The sequence below is a fragment of the Schistocerca cancellata genome, chromosome 4 (assembly GCF_023864275.1).
Source record: "Schistocerca cancellata isolate TAMUIC-IGC-003103 chromosome 4, iqSchCanc2.1, whole genome shotgun sequence".
NCBI lineage: Eukaryota > Metazoa > Arthropoda > Insecta > Orthoptera > Acrididae > Schistocerca > Schistocerca cancellata.
The window spans coordinates 514,819,548-514,845,200 of NC_064629.1; positions in this window are offsets into that span (position 1 = coordinate 514,819,548).

Below are 25,653 nucleotides of genomic sequence, written 5' to 3' on the forward strand. Positions count from 1 at the left end.
GCGTCATTAAGCCGCAAATGACGGCCCGCGGCCGCCTTTCTTGTCTCCCGAGGGCGATCGCTCACGAATTAGGTCAAATTAAGGAATACCGCACGCCGGCGAGGCTGGCGTCGCGAAGGGACAAAACGAGTCAGCGCGCTCGTAGACAGCCGCAATAAAAGAGTCGGCAGCTAGCCGCCGCAGCGGTACGTCGCATTTCAACATGGCCGGCGTCGTTAATTTTCTCTGGAAAGAGCGGCAAGTAGCAGCACCGGCTCCATTTCCGGCTCGATCCGTCACGTGCGGGTTGTTACGCACCAGAAGAGATACGTCACTGACCGCAGAATCGGGTTGTGAATGTAGATTCCCCGGCTTCGGATACAGCGTAAGGAAAGCAAGAAGACCACCACGACGTACTCTGCCAGACAAAAATCTGACCTCTAACATCTCGCCTCACTTCAGCGCCACTGCGACGGAACTGATGTACCAGAAGACCTGATCTAGTCACACGATGAATACAATAGACTTTACTTCTACATCTATATCACTACTCTGCAATTCACAGTTGGCAGAAGTTTCATCGAACCACTTCCACTCTATTTCCTTACCGTTCCACTGCCTATGAGAGCGACGGAAAAACGACCACTTGAATCGTTCCGTGCGAGCTTTGATTTCTTCATTTTATTAAAATGATCATTTTTCCTCTGTAGGTGGGAGAACGTTGGAGATTCTAGTTTCGTGAAAAGATCTCACCGCAACGAAAAATGCCTTTTCTTGAATGACTGGCATCTCAACCCGCGCATCATAACAGGGACACTCGCCCCTATTTTGCAATAATGAAAAACGAGTTGCCCTTCTTTGAACTTTGTCGGTGTCCTTCGTTAATATCATCTGTTATGGATCCCATACAGTACAGAAACCCTCTAGCAGAGGACGAACAAGCTAGTGAAGGTAGTCTCTTTAATAGACTTTTACCATCTTCTAAACGTTCTGCCAATAAAACGCAGTCATTGGTTTGCCTTACACAGAACAGTATCTACGTGTTTGTAACAATTTTAGTTGTTCGCAATTGTGATTCCCAGATATTTAGTCGAAAAGAAAGCCTTTATATTTGTGTAATTTATCATGTAACCGAAATTTAACGTATTCCTTTTGCTTTAACATACGTATGGTTTTGATCTCCTGAAGATTTTAGTAGACGCTAAACAACATTATAATCTGCAGACAATCCAACAGGGCTTTTCAGATTGTCTCCGAAATCGGTTTTATAGATTAGGAATAGCAGAGATCTATGTAGCACATCCCTGGGGAACGTCAGATTTCGGTTCTGTTTCTCTCTCTGACTTTCCGTCTATTACTACCAACTGTGATCTTTCGTAAGGAGAATCACGAATCCAGTCGCACAACCGAAACGATACTCCATAGGAACACAATTTGGTTAGAGGCTGATTGTGAGGAACGATATCAAAAGGCTTTTGGAAATCTAAAAATATGGAAACAATTTGAGATCCCCTGTGGGTAGCACCCATCGCGAGAGCAAAGAACTAGTTGTGTTCCACACTAATGACATTTTCTGTATCCACGCAGATTGTGTGTCACCAGATCGTTTTCCTCAAGGTAATTCATAATGTTCTAACACAGTATAGCTTTCAAATTGACTTCTTAAGTAATAGAACCCAGTACGTTTTCCTCGATGGTGAGTGTTCATCGGAGGTGAGGGTATCATCTGGCGTGCCCCAGGGAATTGTGGTAGGTCCGCTGTTGTTTACTATCTACATAAATGATCTTTTGGTTCATCTACATCTACATCTACATCTACATTTATACTCCGCAAGCCACCCAACGGTGTGTGGCGGAGGGCACTTTACTTGCCACTGTCATTATCTCCCTTTTCTGTTCCAGTCGCGTATGGTTCGCGGGAAGAACGACTGTCTGAAAGCCTCCGTGTGCGCTCGAATCTCTCTAATTTTATATTTCTGATCTCCTCGGGAGGTAGGGAGTAGGGAGAAGCAATATATTCGATACCTCATCCAGAAACGCACCCTCTCGAAACCTGGCGAGCAAGCTACACCGCGATGCAGAGCGCCTCTCTTGCAGAGTCTGCCACTGGAGTTTTCTAAACATCTCCGTAACGCTATCACGGTTACCAAATAACCCTATGACGAAACGCGCCACTCTTCTTTGGATCTTCTCTATCTCCTCCGTCAACCCGATCTGGTACGGATACCACACTGATGAGCAATACTCAAGTATATGTCGAACGAATGTTTTGTAAGCCACCTCCTTTGTTGATGGACTACATTTTCTAAGGACTCTCCCAATGAATCTCAACCTGGTACCCGCCTTACCAACAATTAATTTTATATGATCATTCCAGTTCAAATCGTTCCGCACGCATACTCCCAGATATTTTACAGAAGTAACTGCTACCAGTGTTTGTTCCGCTATCATATATTCATACAATAAAGGATCCTTCTTTCTATGTATTCGCAGTACATTACATTTGTGTATGTTAAGGGTCAATTGCCACTCCCTGCACCAAGTGCCTATGCGCTGCAGATCTTCCTACATTTCGCTACAATTTTCTAATGCTGCAACTTCTCTGTATACTACAGCATCATCCGCGAAAAGCCGCATGGAACTTCCGACACTATCTACTAGGTCATTTATATATATTGTGAAAAGCAATGGTCCCATAACACTCCCCTGTGGCACGCCAGAGGTTATTTTAACGTCTGTACACGTCTCTCCATTGATAACAACATGCTGTGTTCTGTTTGCTAAAAACTCTTCAATCCAGCCACACAGCTGGTCTGATATTCCGTAGGTTCTTACTTTGTGTATCAGGCGACAGTGCGGAACTGTATCGAACGCCTTCCGGAAGTCAAGGAAAATAGCATCTACCTGGAAGCCTGTATCTAATATTTTCTGGGTCTCATGAACAAATAAAGCGAGTTGGGTCTCATACGATCTCTTTTTCCGGAATCCATGTTGATTCTTACAGAGTAGATTCTGGGTTTCCAAAAACGACATGATACTCGAGCAAAAAACATGTTCTGAAATTCTACAACAGATCGACGTCAGAGATATAGGTCTATAGTTTTGCGCATCCGCTCGATGACCCTTCTTGAAGACTGGGACTACCTGTGCTCTTTTCCAATCATTTGGAAACTTCCGTTCCTCTAGAGACTTGCGGTACACGGCTGTTAGAAGGGGGGCAAGTTCTTTCGCGTACTCTGTGTAGAATCGAATTGGTATCCCGTCAGGTCCAGTGGACTTTCCTCTGTTGAGTGATTCCAGCTGCTTTTGGTTAGGGTGGATAGCAATGTGCAGCTGTTTGCTGATGATGCTGTGGTGTACGGGAAGGTGTCGTCGTTGAGTGACTGTAGGAGGATACAAGATGACTTGGACAGGATATGTGATTGGTGTGAAGAATGGCAGCTAACTCTAAATATAGATAAATGTAAATTAATGCAGATGAATAGGAAAAATAATCCCGTAATGTTTGAATACTCCACTAATAGTGTAGCGCTTGACACAGTCACGTCGATTAAATATTTGGGCGTAACATTTCAGAGCGATATGAAGTGGGACAGGCATATAATGACAGTTGTGGTGAAGGCGGATAGTCGTCTTCGGTTCATTGGTAGAATTTTGGGAAGATGTGGTTCATCTGTAAAGGAGACCACTTATAAAACACTAATACGACCTATTCTAGAGTACTGCTCGAGCGTTTGGGATCACTATCAAGTCGGATTGAGCGAGGACACAGAAGCAATTCAGAGGCGGGCTGCTAGATTTGTTACTGGTAGGTTTCAAAATGGTTCAAATGGCTCTGAGCACTATGGGACTTAACATCTGAGGTCATCAGTCCCCTAGAACTTAGAACTACTTAAACCTAACTAACCTAAGGACATCACACACATCCATGCCCGAGGCAGGATTCGAACCTGCGACCGTAGCAGTCGCGCGGTTCCGGACTGAAGCGCCTAGAACCGCATGGACACCATGGCCGGCTACTGGTAGGTTTGATCATCACGCGAGTGTTACGGAAATGCTTCAGGAACTCGGGTGGGAGTCTCTGGAGGAAAGGAGGCGTCCTTTTCGTGATTCGCTACTCAGGAAATTTAGAGAACCAGCATTTGAGGCTGACTGCTGTACAATTTTACTGCCGCCAACTTATGTTTCGCGGAAAGACCGCAAAGATAAGAGAGAAAAGGGCTCGTACAGAGGCATATAGGCAGTCATTTTTCCCTCGTTCTGTTTGGGAGTGGAACAGGGAGAGAAGATGCTAGTTGTGGTACGAGGTACCCTTCGCCACGCACCGTATGGTGGATTGCGGAGTATGTATGTAGATGTAGATGTAGATGGCTGTTATATGGGTCTGTAACTCATCGGATTAGTTCTGCATTCTTTCTTGAGTATTGGTGTGACCTGTGCGACTTTCCAGGGAACGAATCTTCCATTCAGCTACAGTCTGGAACCGCGCGACCGCTACGGTCGCAGGTTCGAATCCTGCCTCGGGCATGGATGTGTGTGATGTCCTTAGGTTAGTTAGGTTTAAGTAGTTCTAAGTTCTAGGGGACTGATGACCTCAGAAGTAAAGTCCCATAGTGCTCAGAGCCATTTGAACCATTTTTTTGAATCTTCCATTTCACAGTGGATTTCCTGTTGTAATGAAAGTTCCTGACAGATTAAAACTGTGTGCGTAACTGGGTCCGAACCGTCAGTGTTGTTTATCGAGGTTTAAATATTTAACAGCTGAGCTATCCACGCACACTTCACGAAATGACCAGCTCATTCTGGGTAATATCTTTTCACACTGTGGAGTTATTCGAGAAGATAATTTAGGAGAGCTTCTGGGAAACTAGGGAAGTAGGAGAGAGTAATATCCTGTTTCGAAGATTCGTTACCCCGAATTTCGGTGTACTAGTATCAAAGTGAGTACACATATATATTTGAGATTTTTCTGCAATTACGAGTGTTATGCCTAACGTATTTTGTATTAAATAGGCGTTTTTTATTTATAGTTACTGTAGTATGAATTATGGCTAACATATCGTCTTACATTTAGTTTTCCATTGCAGCAGAAGTGTATACTTTCTGAACGTAAATTTGCGCTATTTTCGAGTTTGTTGGAAACTATGACCTACAACCAGTTTCAGGAAATTTGTGACCTACCCCACGATATTCAGTTGCCTCCATAGGACTCTCATTTGGTGTAGTAATTTCTTCACTTCTTACTGGGAATTACTTTTACTTTTGCCTGTAAAGATCCATAAATGAAAAGAGAGTCAATTAGATTCTTTTAAAAATTTGTTTACAGTCGCGTAAAACATTGCACCTGCCACAATGCAGCCCCACTGTGAATGCTATTCTCGAAGTCGGGAATGAGTTATTTGACGCTCATAAGCAGCTGGAAATTGCGCTGACAGCTCTAAACCGTTGCGAATGGGAGTTTTGGGAGGGCCTCCTATAGTCTTGTACGAGAGACACTGAAGGTACTTCAAGTACTATCCTCTCTTATGGATCCTGTCTCCTCCACGAGAAGTATAGGATCTATAACTAATCGTTCACTTGACTGTGAGTTGCGTGTCAGTGGGGCGGTTAGGTGGATTGTAAGGGAACAGTGACCCAGAATAACTCAGGGAAACAGGATTGTCGTTAGGGGTCCGTCTGTAGACACTTAGTATAGTACATAACTGATGAAGACCTCCTGTATGTACTAGATAGTGATAATAGGACAGATGGAATAGTCGCATATGCAGGTGATCTATCAGTAGTAGTCTCTGCAAACAACAGAGCCTAACTAGAAGAGAAAGTCCGTTACACACTAAACACAGTAACACAATGGTGCACTACAAATAAACTCAAGATAACACAGACCAAAACATACATACATATTATTCAAGGGTCGACTGAGAATGGATCCTTTGGTAAAAATTGAAGACACAAAGGTAAAAAAAGAACAATCGTTACATGCTGTCTGGGAGTACACATCGATGTAAGATTAAATTTTCGTGATTACATCAGAAGAACTACAGATAAAGCAGAAAAATACTACACAAACTGCAATATTAGGCTCAAGGGAATGCAGACTACGTGTATCGAAGGCACGAACGTACCACTGTGCACTCTTTGAATCGTTAATCTGCACTGCAACCAGTGCATAAGCAAAGCGATTAACTTTCGTTGCAAACAGTGCAGCTGTAAGACGAGGACAAAGGAGTGTTCTGTATAGACAGACAGGGGATTTCGGCGCCACAGCAGTGGTAGCACTGTGTGTGTGGTGCTTGGAATATACCAGATTGTAACTAGTATTGGGGTGAAATGGGCTGGTTAAACATGGGTAGACTAGACCACGTTAAACTGGTAACCGTTGTACCTATTAGCAACAAGTACCAACTTAAACTTTGTGGCATGGAGTCCTGGAGATGTGTAAAGGTCAGCGTTAGGGGATGAAGACTATACATTTTCCCAGAAATTTCTGAGCGGTTAAGACTGAAACAAACCGGTCCTAGCAGCAGCGTGACGCACTTATTAACTGGACATAGACCTTATCCCACGCAATTAAACATCATGAGTCTAAGTAAGACACAAATTTATACATGCGGACATCTTGGAACCCCATAACACACAATCCTCTTCCGCGGAAATTACATAAACATCAGAGACGCATAGATACACAACATAACCGCTGAACGCCAAATGTGTGAAGCCATTGAGAACGCTGATCAATGAAAGTATCTAAACAAATTAGGGGACGAAATCTTTCAAGCGACTTAGAAAGCGTAGCTACGCATTAAGTCGTACGCAGGGTAACTCAATTTGCTACGAAACGAGGTGTCCATAGGGAGGAAGAAGAGAATTAAATATTAAGTGATAATGAACTCCAGACATTTCGATAAAAGATATGTTGCATATAGATACATTACGCTAAATACTGATCGGTTATTGTTTCCGAAAGGTCATTTTAAAATTGTACATACCCGTGAACATAATGTAGCACTTGCAACAGTGCCGGTGTACTGTTTCCTGCAGCACTGTTAACCTGTACATAACATTAGGTCTACGTATATTACACCTAACAATTTACATCTAGCTTAGTGAAATTAGCCTACTAATAACACATAATCAGATATGCTGTCTGGAGGTCAACGGCTAGATCACAAATACCGAGGTGGCTGTAACATCTATCATCTATCCCACCTTCTTTCTTTTGTTCTAAATTATCAAGAAATTTATTTACATTTCTACTTAACTAAACTGTTATTTTACTTTAACTAAGTAAAAAGCTACTTCAACAAAAAAGAAATAAAAGTAAAGGACATGGACCGCCTCTACGTGGCCAACACGGGCAAGGGTGCATTTGGACGCAAGAATTGGTGGTGGCCAGCTTTGGCTCCCTTAAGCTCGGCCGACGAACACAGAGGCTAAGATCCCGAAAACGACTTACTATTAAAAATTAGGCCCTGTGTCTTATACCGAGCAGCATGTCACAATAAGCGCTGGGAATCCTGTTGTGTGCTGTGTCAACGAGAGGCAAATATAAAAGAGTAAGCGTCTGTTAATTATCAACCTTGCAAACGTATGGCAAATAATGGTATCCTCTAGGGAAATGGCAGCAAGGTATGCGAAGAAACATCAAGTGCACTCAGTTTGTATGCCTGGGGACGACATTCAAAGAGTTACACAGCAAATTCCAACTGCGTCTGAGGGAACAGGGGCCACTAACTGCAGGCTGCGGCGCATGTTGAAACAAATGAAGCCTTTCGTCTGGGCTCCGAGGTCATACTTTAATCACTCCATTGTCTGACAGACAAGGTTGAGAGGATCAGCCTTGCTCACGGAATTTGAGTGAAGCTCAAAATTTGCAGCATTATCCCCGGAACAGTTCGTGGCCCCCGCTTCTGAGTTGAGTGGAAAGACTGAACGAGGAAATTCTAAGGTTGTGACAAGCTAAGCTGCAGCTTCCTGAACTTGAGCAATAAGGTCAAGAACGGTAGGGTCCCAGAATGGATCGGGTGTGCACTACACATCATAGGCCGCTACCCAGGTAGTTGAGAGTGTATGGAATGCGCATCAGCTTTTTTTTTCAGGTTTGGTCCAGCCTAGATAACAATTAGTGAAATGGATCCAGAAGTGTCAGTATAAAATCCAAAGAAATGTCCCACCACAGGCAAGAGTATTAAAATCCTGGAGTTTCTTTATTGTAGGACCTGCTGCATACATTATGTCACTGCAGGACACTATGCAGAGAATTGTAAGACAGTATACTGCTTGATATTTTATTTTAGTATATAAGGTTATGTACTGGTGGAGGCAATAAAGCCGAAATAAGTTTAAATACGAAAATAAAACATCAAGCAGCATACTGTCTTCCAGTTCCGTGCATAAAATTCTAGTAATTAATTGCCGAAGCATTCGCAACAACGCGCCACATTTTGAAGGGCGTCCTAAGGGCAGTACACCTCGCATAACACAACGTACAGAAAGCTGGCTAAAACCTGAAATTGTTAAGAGTGAGATTCCTCGAGAAAATCTAAGTGTACATCGAAAGGATGCGCTGTTAGTAAATGGACGTGGAGTATTTGTCACATTGGGCAAGAAACTGAAGCCCACAGAGGTAGAAACTGAAACTGCAAGCGAGATTGTTTGGGAAAGACTCAGTATCAAGGTCGGGCATAAACTTATAATTAGATCCATTTGTAGACCATCAGACTCACCTCCAGATGTAAGCGAAAATTTTACAGAAAACCTAAGCTAAGTAAAAGCGAAGTTTCTTGATCATACTGCAATCATCACAGAAAATTTTAATCATATATCGGTCAAATGAAAAAAGTACGGTTTTTTCAAGCGGTGGACGTCACAAGATGTCCTCCAAAACATTACTAAATGCCAGATATGAGAACTACCTACAACAGGTGGTTCAGAATCCTAGTCATCATGAAAATATGATGGATCTAATAGCAAAAAATAGACTTGATCTATTTGAAGACGTCCACATTGAAACTGGTGCCAATTACTATGTCGTAGTTGTAGCAACTATTATTAAGAAATTATGAAGATCTAAGAAATTATGAAGAATTATCTCAACAAGGAACTAGAATTATTTATATCTGCAGAGGAGCACGTAAAAGAAACTGGTTCAAATGGCTCTGAGCACTATGGGACTTAACATCTATGATCATCAGTCCCCTAGAACTTAGAACTACTGAAACCTAACTAACCTAAGGACATCACACAACACCCAGTCATCACGAGGCAGAGAAAATCCATGACCCCGCCGGGTATCGAACCCGGGAACCCCGGCGTGGGAAGCGAGAACGCTACCGCACGACCACGAACTGCGGACAAAGAAAACTGGGCTCAGATTTAAAATTGTTGACCATGCACTTCATACAATGTACCTACTAGAACAGGTGTGACAGGTGGAACTCTCCATCGTGTATAGTCATTGTAAAGACACTTTGAAGAGAGGCTACAGCATAATAGATAGAAAAAAGCATATGTCTATGGAGATAGAACGCTGAATGAAACACATTTGACTGTCAAGTGGGCCATGCGTGAATCCTTTAACGATTACGGTAGCAGAATATTATCGAGGGATTTATCATAAAAGCCTAATAATACCTAGTCATGTGTAAAGACTGATAGTGGTACAAAAGTTAGTGTCCAGACATTCATCTACGAGATAGGAACAGAAACTGATGGTGTTAAGTGACCGTATCTTTGGAAACCTTCGACGTCACTTCACGCCTTTCTTAACTGATAAATAATTAAAACTAATGTACAGGTGAAAGAATATCTAATTAACCCTCAAATCAGCCTCATTTTTACACTATCCAGTCACAGCAATGCAATTGCCGCCCATGTTCGGCGTCAGCGTGAATAACGACTCACAGTCGGAAAGTGGCAGCACTAGCAGAGGAGGGCATATAAAGCGTGTTGGGAGAGCGCGGCAACTAGTGCAGTCGCTGTCGTGATTCGTAAGCGGAGCGATTTTTCTGACGTCCAAAATGGCATGATCATTGGCTTTCAGGACAAGGGTGGTAGCATTTCCGAAATGGCTAAGTTTGTAAACTGTTTGCCTGCCGTCGTGGTTCAAATATACTGTGAATGGCAAAATGACACTATCCAAAACCGGCGTCGGGACAACTGTGGTGTACCACGCGCCGCGCCGTAGATGACAGGGGTGAACGATGGCTGCGAGTAGACGTGCAACTGTTGAATAACTGACGGCCCATATGAACAGAGGGGCTACCAACAGCGTCTTCTCAACGACCGTTCAGCGAACGTTGCTGCTCATGAGTATCCACAACAGGCGCCTGGTTTATGCACCCATGGTGGCTGCTGTTCATCGGCGACGAAGGCTGTAATTTGCACGCCAATACCGCAACTGGACGTCCACTGAATGGCAATAGATGGCCTTTGCAGATGAATCACGTTTTTAGCTTCATCAGACAGATGGCCGTTGGCGTGTACGGCGTGAAACGTCTGGTAGTAAACACGGTGCGACCAGGAGGGATTTTTATGGTCTGGGGAATGTTTTTGTGGCATTCCCTGGGTGATGTCATTCTGGAAGGCACAGTGGATCAACACAAATATGCATCTATCCTTGGGAACCATGTCTACCCCTACATGCAGTTTGTTTTTCTTCGGCAAGATTGCATTTTCCAGCAGGACAATTCAACGTTTTACACAGTTCGCAGTGTACGAGTGCGCTTCGAAGAGCACCAGATTTAAAGTCAATCGAGAATATGTGGAATCAACTCGATCAGGTTGTTCGTGCCAGGGTTCTTCAACCGAGCAACCTAGCGCATAGCACTGGAGTCAGTCTGCATGGCACTACATCCCTGTCGATAACTTCCAGAACATTACTGACTTCTCCTGCACGTGTCGCAGCGTTCCACGCTCCAAAATGTGGTTACTCAGGCTTTTGAAAGGTGGTTACATTAATACGACTGGATACTGTATGTAGCCCCCCATGAACCATGGACCTTGCCGTTGGTGGGGAGGCTTGCGTGCCTCAGCGATACAGATAGCCGTACCGTAGGTACAACCACAACGGAGGGGTATCTGTTGAGAGGCCAGACAAACGTGTGGTTCCTGAAGAGGGGCAGCAGCCTTTTCAGTAGTTGCAAGGGCAACAGTCTCGATGATTGACTGATCTGGCCTTGTAACAATAACCAAAACGGCCTTGCTGTGCTGGTACTGCGAACGGCTGAAAGCAAGGGGAAACTACAGCCGTAATTTTTCCCGAGGACATGCAGCTTTACTGTATGATTAAATGATGATGGCGTCCTCTTGGGTAAAATATTCCGGAGGTAAAATAGTCCCCCATTCGGATCTCCGGGCGGGGACTACTCAAGAGGATGTCGTTATCAGCAGAAAGAAAACTGGCGTTCTACGGATCGGAGCGTGGAATGTCAGATCCCTTAATCGGGCAGGTAGGTTAGAAAATTTAAAAAGGGAAATGGATAGGTTAAAGTTAGATATAGTGGGAATTAGTGAAGTTCGGTGGCAGGAGGAACAAGACTTCTGGTCAGGTGACTACAGGGTTATAAACACAAAGTCAAATAGGGGCAATGCAGGAGTAGGTTTAATAATGAATAGGAAAATAAGAATGCGGGTAAGCTACTACAAACAGCATAGTGAACGCATTATTGTGGCCAAGATAGATACGAAGCCCACACCTACTACAGTAGTACAAGTTTATATGCCAACTAGCTCTGCAGATGACGAAGAAATTGAAGAAATGTATGATGAAATAAAAGAAATTATTCAGACAGTGAAGGGAGACGAAAATTTAATAGTCATTGGTGACTGGAATTCGGTAGTAGGAAAAGGTAGAGAAGGAAACGTAGTAGGTGAATATGGATTGGGGCTAAGAAATGAAAGAGGAAGCCGCCTGGTAGAATTTTGTACAGAGCACAACTTAATCATAGCTAACACTTGGTTTAAGAATCATGATAGAAGGTTGTATACATGGAAGAACCCTGGAGACACCAAAAGGTATCAGATAGATTATATAATGGTAAGACAGAGATTTAGGAACCAGGTTTTAAATTGTAAGACATTACCAGGGGCAGATGTGGACTCTGACCACAATCTATTGGTTATGACCTGTAGATTAAAACTGAAGAAACTGCAAAAAGGTGGGAATTTAAGGAGATGGGACCTGGATAAACTGAAAGAACCAGAGGCTGTACAGAGTTTCAGGGAGAGCATAAGGGAACAATTGACAGGAATGGGGGAAAGAAATACAGTAGAAGAAGAATGGGTAACTTTGAGGGATGAAGTAGTGAAGGCAGCAGAGGATCAAGTAGGTAAAAAGACGAGGGCTAGCAGAAATCCTTGGGTAACAGAAGAAATATTGAATTTAATTGATGAAAGGAGAAAATATAAAAATGCAGTAAATGAAGCAGGCAAAAAGGAATACAAACGTCTCAAAAATGAGATCGACAGGAAGTGCAAAATGGCTAAGCAGGGATGGCTAGAGGACAAATGTAACGATGTAGAGGCGTATCTCACTAGGGGTAAGATAGATACTGCCTACAGGAAAATTAAAGAGACTTTTGGAGATAAGAGAAACACTTGTATGAACATCAAGAGCTCAGATGGAAACCCACTTCTAAGCAAAGAAGGGAAAGCAGAAAGGTGGAAGGAGTATATAGAGGGTCTATACAAGGGCGATGTACTTGAGGACAATATTATGGAAATGGAAGAGGATGTAGATGAAGATGAAATGGGAGATACGATACTGCGTGAAGAGTTTGACAGAGCACTGAAAGCCCTGGGTCGAAACAAGGCCCCCGGAGTAGACAACATTCCATTGGAACTACTGACGGCCTTGGGAGAGCCAGTCCTGACAAAACTCTACCATCTGGTGAGCAAGATGTATGAAACAGGCGAAATACCCACAGACTTCAAGAAGAATATAATAATTCAAATTCCAAAGAAATCAGGTGTTGACAGATGTGAAAATTACCGAACAATCAGTTTAATAAGCCACAGCTGCAAAATACTAACACGAATTCTTTACAGACGAATGGAAAAACTAGTAGAAGCCTACCTCGGGGAAGATCAGTTTGGATTCCGTAGAAATACTGGAACACGTGGGGCAATACTGACCTTACGATTATCTTAGAAGAAAGATTAAGGAAAGGCAAACCTACGTTTCTAGCATTTGTAGACTTAGAGAAAGCTTTTGACAATGTTGACTGGTATACTCTCTTTCAAATTCTGAAGGTGGCAGGGGTAAAATACAGGGAGCGAAAGGCTATTTACAATTTGTACAGAAACCAGATGGCAGTTATAAGAGTCGAGGGACATGAAAGGGAAGCAGTGGTTGGGAAGGGAGTAAGACAGGGTTGTAGCCTCTCCCCGATGTTATTCAATCTGTATATTGAGCAAGCAGTAAAGAAAACAAAAGAAAAATTCGGGGTAGCTATTAAAATCCATGGAGAAGAAATAAAAACTTTGAGGTTCGCCGATGACATTGTAATTCTGTCAGAGACAGCAAAGGACTTGGAAGAGCAGTTGAACGGAATGGATGGTGTCTTGAAGGGAGGATATAAGATGAACATCAACAAAAACAAAACGAGAATAATGGAATGTAGTCGAATTAAGTCGGGTGATGTTGAGGGTATTAGATTAGGAAATGAGACACTTAAAGTAGTAAAGGAGTTTTGCTATTTGGGGAGCAAAATAACTGATGATGGTCGAAGTAGAGAGGATATAAAATGTAGACTGGCAATGGCAAGGAAAGCGTTTCTGAAGAAGAGAAATTTGTTAACATCGAGTATAGATTTAAGTGTCAGGAAGTCATTTCTGAAAGTATTTGTATGGAGTGTAGCCATGTATGGAAGTGAAACATGGACGGTAAATAGTTTGGACAAGAAGAGAATAGAAGCTTTCGAAATGTGGTGCTACAGAAGAATGCTGAAGATTAGATGGGTAGATCACATAACTAATGAGGAAGTATTGAATAGGATTGGGGAGAAGTTTGTGGGACAACTTGACCAGAAGAAGGGATCGGTTGGTAGGACATGTTCTGAGGCATCAAGGGATCACCAATTTAGTATTGGAGGGCAGCGTGGAGGGTAAAAATCGTAGATGGAGACCAAGAGAGGAATACACTAAGCAGATTCAGAAGGATGTAGGTTGCAGTAGGTACTGGGAGATGAAGAAGCTTGCACAGGATAGGGTAGCACGGAAAGCTGCATCAAACCAGTCTCAGGACTGAAGACCACAATAACAACAACACTGTATGTAGCAGTTTGATGATAAAAAATGTAAATGTCGTGTGACTAGGGCCTCCCGTCGGGTAGAACGTTCGCCGGGTGCAATTCTTTCGCTCTGACGCCACTTCGGTCTCTTGCGCGTCGATGGGGATGAAATGATGATTAGGTCAACACAACACCCAATTCCTGAGCGGAGAAAATCTGCGACCCCGCCGGAAATTGAACCCGGGCCCTTAGGATTGACATTGTGCTGCGCTGACCACTTTTTTTTTTTTTAATCTCATTTTGTTCGATTTCGTTCGTTGTATCTGCTCGGGGCGGACGTCGTAAGACATCCGTTTTAGTTCGATGTTGATCGATGAACTCAGTTTTCTTTATTACAGAAGACAGCTAACCCTCAGGCCGAACACGCGTAGTTACCGTGCCGGCGACCACTCAGCTACCGGGGGCGGACCAGTTTGGTGATAAAAAGCACTTATAAGAAAGGAAATTGTTTGGAAATCAAATCGCGTAAAACACGTCGTGCCTTCAGTGAAAAGCATAGCGTACGACACAGGGACGCTGAACCGCGGGAGCAGGCGCCAGGGTGGCGATAGAACGCAGTAGAGCAGCCCAAGATCTCCAGACTGGGGGATGTAAGAGTGAATGACCTCGAATGGTATCAGAGTGCTGGAACAATATCGAAATAATTACTGTAAAATATCGAAATTATTAACAATTTTTGTAATAATTCTGAGAGCACAATCTAGGTGTGACAACTCAATAAGAAATTTATGTAACAAATTTTATATTCAACAAAGTGTTGAATTTAGTGAAAAAATTGGTGCAATCAAAGGTAATATTGTATGGTAATAGCTGGTACCGTAAAACAGCCTGGAAATAATGAGTTGTAACTCAAGAAGAATAATCGTAGGTCTCTTCTTTCATTTAATCATTTATCAAAAAATTAATGTTAAGAAAAGATCGACACACTCACGCGCTGTTCACCATGATCTTGAAGGTAACACGTAGCTACTGTGCATATGTGTAGCAGAATACTTCTTAAAAGTAGAAGATGCATCAGAACACCGCTTCAAAATAGAGACGCAGGAATTTCAGTGCTCAAGATGAAAGTTAGCATGTCACCGATCCTCTCACTAACATTTCACTGCAGTCATATAACATCAAATGAAAAGACATTAAAAAATCTGTTGCGCAAATAAACATTTACAAATTAACAATTAAAAATTCAAAAATATAAAAATTCAATGGAGGTCACTGTGTAGTGTGCCCCTATGTCAGAATAGCTTATAGTCGAATTATTCTGATTAAATTATGCATGCAAACGCATGAATAGTGGTAAAATTAATACAATTAATACAGTAGCACTGAATGGCAATATTAACAGTGTTTGTAAAGTGCTTCAATCTGCAAACCATAAACTTGTTTTTATCATGTTATCAGCGTTGTATTTCAGCAGTATAACAGTGTTACAAGGGAAGTGAACTTCTGTTATATAACCTTCAAATGATTTTACTGGAAAATTTTATTGAAGCACACAAAGTAGTTAAATTGAGCACACAGAAATTACCGAAATAAATACTTTTATCAGGTGATACACTGAAAATGATTACTTTTGACTATTTTGATACTTGACAAAGTTATGGATAGACTTACTAGACAGAGTCGATCACGCAATCATAAGAACACCTAAAATACCGAGCTGCGAGTTGATGAAAGACACCATAGTGGAAAACATTGCAGTGATGGCAATTCGGAGCCACAGATACAGTTTTTAAACTACGCAGTCGGAAGAAAGCTTGACATTGCAGAAATGAAGTCACAGTCTGACAGTAGGGTGAAGTCCTTGTGGCTCAATCAGCAACAAGTGAGCCCCAACAGTTGGGGATTTGGAGTGGTAGGCCAACACCGTGATCCCACGTTCTCCCGACCTCACCCCTGTGGATACCTTTTTGTGGGTCAAGATGAACCGTATATGCACCAGACATAGACACTATATACCGTTTGGTTGCCTTTTTAGTTGAATCTGCGCCCATTATTTGTGAAGCATCTGGTAGATCTGAGCGTTGTAAACAATAAATACCCCTCACATGACACTTGTGTATTAAAACAAATGGTGCACGTGTGACATTGTCACATAAAATATTGTTTCTTTTTATCTCCCCCAAACACTTTAAAATGTTATGTATGTAGCGTTTTTTACACCCTGTAGATACACTATGTAATCAAAATTATCCGGAAACCTGGCTGAAAAGGACCCACAAGTCCGTGGCGCCCTCCATCGGTAATGCTGGGATTCAATATGGCGTTGGCCCACCCTTAGCTTTGATGACAGCTTCCACTCTCGCAGGCATACGTTCAATCAGGTGCTGGCAGGTTTCTTGGGGAATGGCAGCCCATTCTTCACGCACTAGTGCACTGAGGAGAGGTATCGATGTCGGACGGTGAGGTCTGGTATGAAGTCGACGTTCCAAAACATCCCAAAGGTGTTCTATAGGATTCACGTCAGGACTCTGTGCAGGCCAGTCCATTACAGGGATGTTATTGTCGTGTAACCATTCCACCACAGGCCGTGCATTATGAACAGGTTCCATATGGTTCAAATGGATCTAAGCACTATGGGACTTAACATCTATGGTCATCAGCCCCCTAGAACTTAGAACTACTTAAACCTAACTAACCTAAGGACATCACACACATCCATGCCCGAGGCAGGATTCGAACCTGCGACCGTAGCGGTCACGCGATTCCAGACTGAAGCGCCTAGAACCGCACGGCCACAACGGCCGGCTTGGGACTTAACATCTGAGGTCATCAGTCCCCTAGACTTAGATCTACTTAAGCCTAACTAACCTAAGGACATCACACACATCCATGCCCGAGGCAGGATTCGAACCTGAGGCCGTAGCAGCAGCACGGTCCGGGACTGAAGCCCCTAGAACCACTCTGCCACAGCGGCCGGCTATGAACAGGTGCTTGATCGGGTTGAAAGATGCAACCGGCATCCCCGAATTGCTCTTCCACAGTGGGAAGTAAGAAGGTGTTTAAAACATCAATGTAGGCCTGTGCTGTGAAACAACAAGGGGTGCAAGCCCCTTCCATGAAAAGCACGACCACAACACAACAACACCGCCTCCGAATTTTACTGTTGGCAATACACACGCTGGCAGATGGCGTTCACCGGGCATTCGCCACACCCACACCCTGCCATCGTGTCGCCACATTGTGTACCGTGATTCGTCACGTTTTCCCACTGTTCAGTTGTCCAATGTTTACGCTCCTTACACCAAGCGAGGCGTCGTTTGGCATTTCCTGGCGTGATGTGTGGCTTATGAGCAGCCGCTCAACCATGAAATCAAAGTTTTCTCACCTCCCGACTCACTGTCATAGTACTTTCAGTGGATCCTGATGCAGTTTGGAATTGCTGTGTGATGGTCTGGATAGATGTCTGCCTATTACACATTACGACCCTCTTCAACTGTCGGCGGTCTCTGTCAGTCAACAGACGAAGTCGGCCTGTAGGCATTTGTACTGTGCGTGACCCTTCACGTTTCCGCTTCACTATCATATCGGAAACAGCGGACCTAGGGATGTTTAGGAGTGGGGAAATCTAGCGTACAGACGTTTGACTCAAGTGATACTCAATCACCTGACCACGTTGAAGTCCGTGAGTTCCGTGGAGCGCCCCATTCTGCTCTCTCGCGATGTCTAATGACTACTGAGGTCGCTGATATGGAGCACCTGGCAGCAGGTGGCAGCACAATGCACCTAATATGAAAAACTTATGTTTTGGGGGGTGTCCCAGTACTTTTGATCACATTGTGTATTGCTTCAGTGGTGTGCTGAAATCGCTGAAATGGAACAAATCTCCAGGTCTCCATGGAATTCTTGTCAGATTTTACACGGAATTTGGGGCTGAGTTAGCCATTCTTTTAACCGTAATCTACTGAAGATCCCTCAATCAAAAAAAACTGTGTCCACTACCTGGAAGAAAGCGCCCTTCACATCTGTCTACAGGAAGGGTATCAGAAGTGATCTACGGAATTGCAGTCCAATATCCTTGACATCGCATGTTGTAAAATCTTAAAACATATTCTGATCTCAAATGTAATGAACAGGTTTCTCGAACGGAATGACCTCATGCGTGCCAGCCAGCATATGAAAACGTATGAAACGTCATACAATTTCCTCATATGACATCCTGAAAGCCATGGATCACAGGTGGATGTAATATTTCTTGATTTCCAAAAAGAATTTACTCAGTGCTACTCCTCCGTACCACAACTCCGCTTGTCATCTATGGTACGAACGTATGGAATATCAAACGAAATTTGCGACTAAATTGAGGATTTCTTGGTTTGGAGGACGCTGAATTTTATCGTGAATGGAGATTCTACGACAGATGTACTAGTAGATTCATATGTGCTGCAAGCATTTGTGTAGGGATTCTTTCTGTTCTTGTTGCACATTTATGTCCTTGTAGGCAGTGTTAAAAGTAACCGCAAATGTTTTGCACATTATACAGTTATCTATAATGAAGTATACTCTGAGAAAAGCTGCACAAATATCAGTTGAATCTTAACAAGGTTTCAAAATGGTGGAGAGAGAATGTGCTTTAAATGTTCATGATTGTAAAATTGCGCACTTCAAAAATGGTTCAAATGGCTCTGAGCACTATGCGACTTAACTTCTGGGGCCATCAGTCGCCTAGAACTTAAAACTAATTAAACCTAACTAACCTAAGGACATCACACACATCCATGCCCGAGGCAGAATTCGAACCTGCGACCGTAGCGGTCGCTCGGTTCCAGACTGTCGCGCCCAGAACCGCACGGCCACTTGCGCACTTCACAAAGGAAGAAAATGTAGTATCGTATGATTACAATATCAAAGAGTCAGAACTGGAATCAGTTAACACATACAAATATCTGCCTACAACAAGTTGTAGGGATATGAAATGGAACAATTACATAGGCTCAGTCGTAGACATATCATGTGGCGGACTTCGGCTGACTGGTAGAATATTAGGGAAATGCAATCATTATACAATGGCGATTGTTTATAAAACACTCGTGCGACCCGTCCTAGAATATTTCCTAAGTGTGTGGAACCGGTAGCAGGTAATACTAAAAGTGCATATTAAATGTATACAGAGAACGGTAGCAGGGAATGGTCATGCGTTTGTTTGACCCGTCGGAGGGTGTCACGGAGATGCTGAAGAAATTGAACTAGTGACACTGGAAGACAGGCGTAAACTCTTCCGAGAAAGCCTACTTACAAGTTTTCAAGAAGATCTTTATATCTAGGGATACGCAGCGCTCCCGTAGAGATCGAGAGGACAAGATCAGATTAAGTACAGTGCTCTCAGAGGCGTTTGAACAGTCATTCGCCCCGCGCTCCATACGTGAACTCTACAGGAAGAAGCCCTAAGAACTGGCGTAGTAAAAAAATTGGAAATTTGAGGTAAGGATTATGAGACCAAACTGCTGAGGTCATCGGTTCCTAGGCTTACACCCTAATTAATCTAACTTAACCTAACTTACGCTAAGGACACACGCACACCCATGCCCGAGGGAGGACTCGAACCTCCGACGGGGTTCCGCGCGAACGATGGCAAGGCACCTTAAACCACGTGGCTACCCCACACGGCCTTGCCTGCTTGATGACCCTGAAAATACACTACTGGTCATTAATTGCTACACCCCGAAGATGACGTGCTGCAGACGTGAAATTTAACTGACAGGAAGAAGATGCTGTGATACACAAATGATTAGCTTTTCAGAGCATTCACACAAGGTTGGCGCCGGTGGCGACATCTACAACGTGCTGACATGAGGAAAGTTTACAACCGATTTCTCATACGCAAACAGCAGTTGAGCGGCGTTGCCTGCTGAAACGTTGTGATGCCTCGTGTAATGAGGAGAAATGTGTACCATGACGTTTCCGACTTTTATAAAGGTCGGATTGTAGCTAACCTACAAGGTTAGTGGAAATGGTACCGTACAACAATGATCTAAATGTTTGCCGGCCGGAGTGGCCGTGCGGTTCTAGGCACTACAGTCTGGAACCAAGCGACCGCTACGGTCGCGGGTTCGAATCCTGCCTCGGGCATGGATGTGTGTGATGTCCTTAGGTTAGTTAGGTTTAATTAGTTCTACGTTCTAGGCGACTAATGACCTCAGAAGTTAAGTTGCATAGTGCTCAGAGCCATTTGAACTATTTGAACCATCTAAATGTTTACCCTTTCTGTCCTGTGGAAGGATTGAACGCATTGAGCTCTTATCAACTATCGAAGTGTAGTGTAAAGCCGTATTATTATTTATTATTATTAGTATACCAACCGGGCACTTACACATTGTCTTACGCACTGCGTCAGCTCACTTGGTTTCCTCAATTGGCATACCACTGGGAACCGTACCTGTAAGTGGCGGTCAAATGAAAACGAATATGGAACTCGCATGGGGAGAGGTCGGAACTGTACGAAGGACGTGGGTGCGCCACAGGTTACCAAGGTTCTTTCGATTACGCAGCAGACGTTTCGCTGGGAAGCCCTTACACATGCTCCACAAAGTCTTAATCTCTCCCACGCGATTTTTATATTTTAGAACCGTGAAGAAAGACATTCGTGACCTTGGATTTGCTTCCGACGAAGACGTGCATGGCTCCGTAAGCAATCGCAACCATTTTCCGTGAAAGCGTTGACCGTCTTGTCCCACAGTGGGATAAATGTATTAATAGTTATAGCGCTTAATTTTGAAATAATAAGCAGTTTACTTACATTTTTCCATCTGTATTGTTTCCATTTGGCTGCCCTTTTTAGCATGTCATTGTACCTATTTTACTGATCCAGCTTCTTGTTTCAAAAATGTTAAAATGTGTGTGAAATCTTATGGGACTTAACTCCTAAGGTCATCAGTCCCTAATCTTACACACTACTTAACCTAAATTAACCTAAGGACAAACACACACACCCATGCCCGAGGGAGGACTCGAACCTCCGCTGGGACCAGCTTCTTGTTTCTGCAAAGCTGAAACCTTTGCACGTTTTCTGGAGTGTAAGTGGAACTGGTAGCATTTCCTGAATCGACGTCACACCAGTGGAAGAAGGAAATAATAATGATTGTTCAACGTCCAATCGACAACGAACAAGTGCCGAGTGAAGGGGAGTCCTAGGTGGTCATGATCCCTGCTCCTCACTCCCCGTCCCCAAAACAACATGTTACTAAAAGAGTTTATAATTCCACGTACATATATAAAAAAAGCATTCCGTCTTCAGGCCACGAGTGGCCTACCGGGACCATCCGACCGCCGTGTCATCCTCAGGGAAGGATGCGGATAGGAGGGGCGTGGGGTCAGTACACCGCTCTCCCAGTCGTTATGATGGTATTCTTGACCGAAGACGCCACTCTTCGGTCGAGTAGCTCCTCAATTGGCATCACGAGGCTGAGTGCACCCCGACAAATGGCAACAGCGCATGGCGGCCTGGACGGTCACCCAACCAAGTGCCGACCACGTCCGACAGCGCTTAACTTCGATGATCTCACGGGAAGCGGTGTACCCACTGCGGGAAGGCCGTTGCCGCATGTACATATATACATTTTCAAATTTATCAGGGGAGTCTCAGAGAATAAAGAAGCATCAAAACTGCGAGGTTCTAAAACAGCAAGGATTCTAGAAAATTGTAAGGTATGTTTTAGCATCCTACAGTCTTCGGGTTCCCAGCCTCCCTCCTCCCCTCCCCCGCGCCACAGCCCGAGTATCGGAATCGAGGAAATGTGATAGATACTCGAGCTTCATACCATGGCCGCGGCTTGCTCCCGTGAAGGGTGCTGCCGCCATGTCACGTTGGCCTATCCACTGACGCGACGGAGTCCACAAATACGGCCCCTCAGCACTTCTCCAGCAGTTCTCGCTCTTCGCGGAAGCCTTCGATATGTGTCATTGATAGAATAATTGATCTTTTATGTGTTTACGTTTTTCGATTCGAATCGCCCCCGAGACAGCGTGCATTTACGACGTCTTACTCTGCGCTGTGGACTTTGCTTCTGGTTAGACATTCACTTCATGGACTCCCGCGTCATTGACCCCAGGAACCGCCTGTTTACTCCACCGGTATCTGCTTCAACACCAGTGTGAGTGATCGTAAAATGGCTCTGAGCACTATGGGAATTAACATCTGAGGTCATAAGTCCCCTAGAACTTAGAACTACTTAAACCTAACTAGCCTAAGGCCATCACACACATCCATGCCCGAGGCAGGATTCGAACCTGCGACCGTAGCGGTCGCGCGGTTCCAGACTGTAGCGCCTAGAACCGGCTGGCCACCTCGGCCGGCGAGTGATCGTAAAGTGCGTTCTACTAGCGTATAGTAGGATAATAAAATGATGTTCTCAGGATACTTCCCTACTGTTAGCCTGCGCCGACGATCTTGTGGATTGATCGCCTGCGCCGGCCGCGGTGGTCTCGCGGTTCTAGGCGCTCAGTCCGGAACCGCGCGACTGCTACGGTCGCAGGTTCGAATCCTGCCTCGGGCATGGATGTGTGTGATGTCCTTAGGTTAGTTAGGTTTAAGTCGTTCTAAGTTCTAGGGGACTGATGACCACAGCAGTTGAGTTCCATAGTGCTCAGAGCCATTTGAACCATTTTTTTTTAATCGCCTGCATTGGACATACAAGCCAGGTAAAGACACCCATTCACAAGCTGACAACACCTGCTACCAACAGGACATCCAGCACAGTTTATGAAGTGACGGTGTATAGCCACGAAACCACAGTATGTTGAGCGATACAAGACAGAAAGGGAAAGACCCTGCACAAAGAAAAAATAACTGAAAGACTGACTTTGCCAAACATAGATGGAAACGGCTGAAAGATACAGCCCCACCCACTCCTCCAACTTACACGTTCTCATAGCCATAGTCTTGGAATTGTGTTCAGAATCGTAGTGGTAAGTGAATATTATTAATGGTGAGGGCCCGCTCGGATTTGTATATTACGTAATTTATGTCGTTATGAAAGATCAAAGCTGTAAGAGTTTGTAGCTATTGTAATTCCTAAATCAGCTGCATGACATACGTAAATATAAAATTTTCGGAAGAATGTATTTCTGTGGATTTTAATTTCCAGCAGATTATTTTAAAGCAGCGTACTAAGTACTGATATAAACAAATTATTACAAATTATCATTATGTTAACTATTTTGTTATTATGAAAATTCCAGGCATCTGTTTCACGTTAGAAGTGGTGATGATGACACGTTATATTAGGAGGGGTAAGCCAGTAACAAGCCGTGACACCCCTCCCTCCTCAAAAGCGAACCCTAAATCCGCTCCTGACAACGACGCTTATCACAGACGTAGCACAGTTTCCGATTTTAGAAGACCGGAGTAACAATGCGGTTGTGGGTCTTACACCTTAACCGGTTTAGGAAAAGTGTATAAACTAAATGTGGGTTTGAAGGTCTGTGCAGCTGGCCCGTCGTAGCTCGCAACAGGTGCTGCGGCGGCGGCCGGCGTCTGTGCAGGCGGCACACCCCGCCCATTCCCAGTCGGGTCACACGCCGTCCGCAGCTCTGCTCCAAGATCCGTATCTTCAGTTTCGACACAGCGTTTCTCCCTCCCCCTCCTGCAGTAAAACCTGTAGCCGCACCGATCCTCTTATCTTTGTCTTCTTCGTTCGCGGGACCACTCTTTGTCGCAGTATATTCCCAGAAATACTTGTTTTGTTTGCGGAACAACGACTCTGTACGACGGTCGTCACAACGACGTCGTTGAAAGCCGTTTGCGTCATCCCGTTCTTACCAGTCCTCTTCTGCAAAAGTATGTAAGGGTTGGTTAAAGTAACATGAACATACAGAGATAAATACCCTATTTTGGACTTACATGTAACACACTGACGTTGCCTTTCGTTTTCCCTTGTATAATAACACCACCGGTACCGTGGTTCTGATCAACCATTTCGTCTGTGATAGGTTTGCTTTTCTTTGGTCTACCAACACATGGAAGCTTAGAAGCTTCAGGTAAGGAAAAATTGTGCCCAGTAGTTTATGTGTCTTGAAAGCTGTCATAAATTTACTAGTTCTCCCTAGAAGTGATGTAACTAGTGTCATTACGGCATACAAAGTTCTAGGGGAATTTCACTGCTAACCACAGTAGTGGAAGAAGAACTATCCTTAGTGAGAGGAACTGAAGAACATCAAAAAGAGCTGTAACCTCGGATAACTGCTCCATTGCCTACTGATGTTAAAATGGGTATAGTTAATGTCGGCGAGTATAATGCAACGGGGCTCTATACATTAAATATTAAGCATATAGTTCTTGAAAACCATGTAAATACACAGAAGAGGTTTCACTGTGCAAGGAGTATGAAACCTGGAGAATCTACCAACGAAAGCGTGTAAGGGGGCCCGGAAAGCCAACTACCATATGGTTCCATTCTAGGCGACGTGTATACTCATGAAGAGTATTAGGAACAGCATACGACCGACTGATTTCTTCCAACTGCGAAACCTGTTTCGAGGTTCTGTAATGATTCGAGGGGCCATATCGAGGTCTCGAATGGCGTCGGTGTTGTCAGTAATTGGTAACTGGTAATGCGAGGATACCAGGTGGTGCTGGCATTCTACATGGAAAAATATTGCAGTCTGTGAATGATGATGCCAGCACTTATCTTTCCATAACGATGTGATGAAATTCTGCAGCCTCTAAAATTCTGATTTTAATGTTATCGTACCATTTACCAGTACCGGAGAAACAAACCGAGCGATGTGGCGCAGTGGTTAGCACACTGGACTCGCATGCGGGAGGACGACGGAGTATGATTTTTCCTTTTGCTCGAAATGATAATTAAAACTTCCTCGTACTCCACATTATGTCTAACCCATTGTGGTACTGACAATTATTCTGTCGATGTTTTGAACATGAAGAGATATAGAATCTAAGTTTCTATGGAAAACAAAGCTAATCCTATGCAGGATTAACGCATGTTATATTAACATCGGTAAATTTATGTTGAACGCTTTGAAATAGTTTTTCCTACTACAGCATTAAAAGTTTACCTTATCACTGCGACAATTTCGTGATCAAGAATTCAAACAATTAGCCAGTATATTCCTAAGTAATGGTGATTCTTGATGGCTGTTTGAATTAATTCAGTTATTAATTCCAGATTACCAATAAAACTCAGCTATCAAATCTTCTTATTGCAGAAAGGAAGAAGCAAATCAGATAGATCACCATGTAATTGTTCAAAATTACCGTGTTTTCATTTCTTTGAGAGTGCTAACTTTATATCTCTCGGAGTACGTATTGAGAAGATTTTTTTCGGAATCAAGGTGGTCCTTCTCACGAACAGCTCTACTTTTTATATTTCTGCGGTGCTACATCTAGGAAACTAGGCAGAGTGCTATTTTACCACCAACCAAGAAGATA